The sequence below is a fragment of the Lycium ferocissimum genome, chromosome 12 (genome assembly GCF_029784015.1).
Source record: "Lycium ferocissimum isolate CSIRO_LF1 chromosome 12, AGI_CSIRO_Lferr_CH_V1, whole genome shotgun sequence".
Classification (NCBI taxonomy): domain Eukaryota; kingdom Viridiplantae; phylum Streptophyta; class Magnoliopsida; order Solanales; family Solanaceae; genus Lycium; species Lycium ferocissimum.
In genome coordinates, this window is record NC_081353.1 from 33171275 (window position 1) to 33176274 (window position 5000).

Sequence of the window (5000 nt, forward strand, 5' to 3'; positions counted from 1 at the left end):
CCCTAAAAAAAGCTTCGACGAAACCCCAATCAAAAAAGTATATTCCTATCTTTTGTCCATCTTCTATATCATTACTAATAATCTCGAAAGAAATACTAAAAATTCACTCACATTACCTCATATACATACTCATAACGCGATTTCAAATCCTTTAGGTTGCAGTCCATGGAGATACTTAAGACAACCATATTTATAACGATATTCTTACTAACTCGATTAACTTTCCTTGAACCTTCTTAACTCATTCTTTCTTGTTTTAATACAAGTAGCAAGGATTATTATGGAGTGTGACATTCTCCCCCCCTTTAGAACATTCGTCCTCGCATGTCAAATGAGGACTAAAACTCGTCAATTAAATACAGAATCACCTTTTAGATTATCGCCCGGACTATAGACGGCAAGATTTGACCACGAAAAGGGTGTTTTTAGGAGATATTATGCCTAAAAAAAAAAAAAAAAAAAAAAAGTGCTAAACGACCAAATGGGTCGTTACGGGTGAATCCATTACGGTCGACTTAGAAAATTTTACCGAGAACCATTAAAGTTTATATCTTGAATGGGGTTGAAGTTTAAAAATTATAGATTTAGAAACTAATACTACGTTCTTTGAACGAATTGCCAATATGTATTTCTTCATTGAATTTTCTGTCCCTTGGATCATGAAAATGGTCTGTGGAAGTGAGTAATACGCCACAAAATATACCTTGTCTTGACAGGATTTTTTCACGACCCATTTTTCTTAGGCCGCGCGGGCACTTACCTTCTCACCTTGGTAAGCGAACCCTCATCCCAACAATGAACCGATACATAAATCGAAGAAATTAAGTAGCGGAAATCAACAAATACGTAAGTTTTACGATATATATATATATATATATATATATATAGTAAAAGTGCGGAAGACAATAAATACCCCGTGGTCTAGTCTGAATAATACAAGAGCATCTAACGAGAATAATAAAATCTAGAATACTAATACATAATGTCTATGTCTCTGAAGTGAAAGTAAGACATATGATAGGAGAGTCTTCAAAGTTAGTGGACGCTAGGCTCAACCTCGAAACTCGAGAGAAAGCCGAAGAGTCGATTAGCCACGGATCACAGAAGTGGATCCGACCCGGTACTCTGCATTCATAAAAGAATGCAGCAAGTGCAGGTCAGTATAAACAATAGTACTGGTATGCATCATCAGCCAACTAAGCATAGTTAACACAATTTAGATAAACAAGCAGATAAGCAAATAAACAAGCCAAGCATGAGACAATATAATCGTAATCGAGTATCTGTCATCACCTATGTAAAGCATCTAAACCCGAATATGTCAAGTCCGAGTATATCCGATCCAATCCAATATCATCACAATCCAATCGTCACAATCCAATCATCAAACATCTCAATCAAGTCATAATGCAATGCAGTGCAGTCATGGTATAAATGTGATGATATGCCATGCAAATGAGGTGTACACATGTACTCCGGACGGAAATATCGACGTCTCGGTAGCACAACCCAGCGTGACTCGCGAAGTTTAAGTGCCACCGTCCTGGATCTTTGCCCAATAGACAAATGGGACCCTGGTTAATTGCTCACATGGAGAGTCTCACCGGCACCAACTTGGGGGACCCGCGGAGTCCATGCACTAATAATGATTTCGGGATATCATCGGAATCGACCATGCAACAACGATGCCGGAATAGATCATCGGACATTGGCCATCTCACAGTCACTCAAGTCAAAGAGTCTGTCAAATATCAGTTTCATACAATCAACGATTCCAGAATTGAACCTCGAACATCGGCCTTTTCACAATCACTCAAGTAAAGAGTTTATCAAACATCAATTTCATATAATCAACTATTCCAGAATGGATCTTCGGACATCGGCCTTTTCACAATCACTCAAGAAAATGAGTTTATTAAAATATTAGTTTCGCTCAATCAATGATACCGGATCATCACCGGGTATCGGCCATGCATCATGAATAGGAGAGAATGTGTGCAATGCATATGTAAATCGATCAAGTTTAATATCACAAGTACCACAATGGGGTACACCAACAATTTATCACACCACAGTACCAACAGTGGGTATGCCAACAAATATCAATAACTCAAGTACCAACAGCGGGTGCACCAACAATATATCCAAGTACAAATATCAACAACGGGTAGGACAATTCTATCCAAATCAAGACGACAAAACATAACCCGATATCTACTAACTATACATGGCATCAAGCCAAAACAATGGAACAATCAAGCACACATAACGGGGTGGCTAGTCCCAATACACATCAGGGCCCAACCTAAGGCAATATCCATCCCGACTTCATACTCGAATGTTCACATGGTATCTCCGACACTATAATCTAAATATGTGCTTCACTATACGCAGTCTCACTAAAGGTAAGCCATAACCTACCTGGATGGCTGAACTGCAACCAACAACTCACTCATTTGCCTTGCCCTTCCGCTAAAGCTCATAACCAAAGTAGTCTAAGCATAATCGAATTCTACATTAGAAATCATGAAGAATGATACTAATATTACTACTATTTCATTTCGGGCAATTCTAACCATAAAAATTGGGGATAACGGGCCCACAAGAGCAAAACAGGAAACTCACGGGTAAAATACCAAATTAAGTACTAGGTAATTGTAATCCAAACATTAATTATTGATTTAGCCCAAGGACTAGCCTAATTTCTGATTTCAAGCAAAACCCCCAAATTGGGTATAAGCCCTAAGTCTTCAATTCCAAAATTCAATGTTAAAAGTGGAAGACATATTATTAATAAGCTTAGATTAGTCAATATCTAGCATAAACATCACCAATTTATCATTAATAATCCTAGGAACAATGTTCTTCCAAATCCTCTTTCAACTCTTAACACCATGGGTTTATTAAGAGAAAAGGGGGAATCAAACATGATTATGGTTTAAAGGAAGAATGAAGAAGTGAGTAGGAATTACCTCCATGATTTTCCTCCAAATATTCTTAAGAAGCCGGTTCTTGGCTCAAATATCGAAATGGGGTAAAATGAGGGTCTAGGGCTTTTTAACACTTCATTAATATTATTAACTGCCCGTCACCCGCTGTAGCGGTACTGGGACCGCCCCAGCGGTCAGCTGACCTCTTCAGCGATCAAGCCTAAATGACTTGGACCGCTTCAGTGGCAGGGCTACGGCTCCAGCGGTGCCGTTGTTGCGGTGCTAGTGCCGCCAAAACGGGCACCAGATACCAGAAACTTAGCCTAAGTTTCACCTTTCGATCCGATTTTTTGACTAATTCCCGGGGCCATCTGTTCACCTCCCGAACACATTGTCCCACATAAAAACGCATTGCGAACGCGCCTGTGGCCTAGGAATTCCCAACGGAGGTCTCGTTGACCGAGTCAACCCCCGATGCCTTAATTCCAATTTTCCATCCTAAGTCCCAAAATGCATCCAGGTGCATTGGGAACCGAGCCAAATACACATACAAGTTCTAAAAGACTATCCGAACCTCTCAAAATCGATGAAATTCTGAAAAAGGTTCGTTTGGCTAAAAGTCAACTTTGGGTCAACCATTTTTCACTTTAAGCCTATATTTTCACAAAAGTAGCCCGAATCCGATCTAGACACCTCGAGAAGCGTATCAACGGTCCCCTCGGGTCAAAAGTGAGCTAATCAATGCTCGAAAATGGGCAAAAATGCCGAAGAGACTATAACGACCAAACAGGTCGTTATATTAGATACCAATTGAACCGTCACTCGTCCTCGAGCGAAGAAAAGAAGGGGAATAGGGAAATACCTGAATCAGTGAACAACGGGGGATATCGGCTACGTATATCCGACTCAGTCTCCCAAGTAGCCTCTTCCACAGGACGGTGCTTCCATTGCACCTTCACAGAAGCAATCTCCTTTGTTCAATTTCCGAACCTGCCTATCCAAGATGGCGATAGGCTCCTCCTCATAAATGAAATTCACATCAAGCAATGTAGAATCTCAATGGATAAACTAGGTACTGTAGGCATGGTATTTCTTCAGCATCGAAACATGAAAGACAAGATGAACTCCCCCCAAACTTGGCGGCAATACTAACTCATAAGCTACATCACCGATACAGTCCACAATCTCAAACGGACCAATGTACCTGGGGCTCAACTTGCCCCTCTTACCAAACCTCATAACACCCTTCATGGGTGAAACCTTGATAGAACACAGTCGGTCAACAATAACAAACTTCAAATCTCGGACCTTCCTGTCCACATACATTTTTTGCCGATTCTGAGCTGCTAAGAGCTTGGCTTGAATAACTCTCACTCTATCAAGGGACTCTCTCAATAGATCCGTGTTCCAAGGTCGATCCTCAAACCCGTCAAACCAACCGATCGGAGATCTACATCTCCTAACCATATAAGGCCTCAAAAGGCGCCATACTAATGCTCAAATGATAATTATTATTGTATGCAAAATCTACCAAGGGCAAGTGCTGATCCTAATGACCACCAAAGTCAATAACACACGCTCTCAACATGTCCTCAAGCACCTGAATGGTCCCCTCGGACTGGCCATCGTTCTGGGGATGGAAAGCTGTACTAAAATCCAATCGGGTACCCAACTCCTAATGAAATGCCCTCCAGAATCGGGAAGTGAAGATAGTAGCCCGATCAGATATAACAGAAATAAGGATCCCATGTAGTCTCACAATATCCCGAATATACATCTTAGCTAACTTCTCCACAGTATAGGAAACCTAAATCGGAACAAACTGAGCAGATTTAATCAACCGATCCACTGTCACCTAAATAGAATCAAACTTGCCAAGGGTTTTCGGAAGACCCGTGACAAAATCCATGGTAATCCTCTCCCACTTCTACTCGGGAATGGGCATCCTCTGAAGCACTCCACCGGGTCGCTAAGTGCTCATACTTCACCTGCTGATAATTTTCACACTTAGCCACAAAATCAACTATATCTCTCTTCATACGACGCCACCAATAGTGTTGTCTCAAGTCA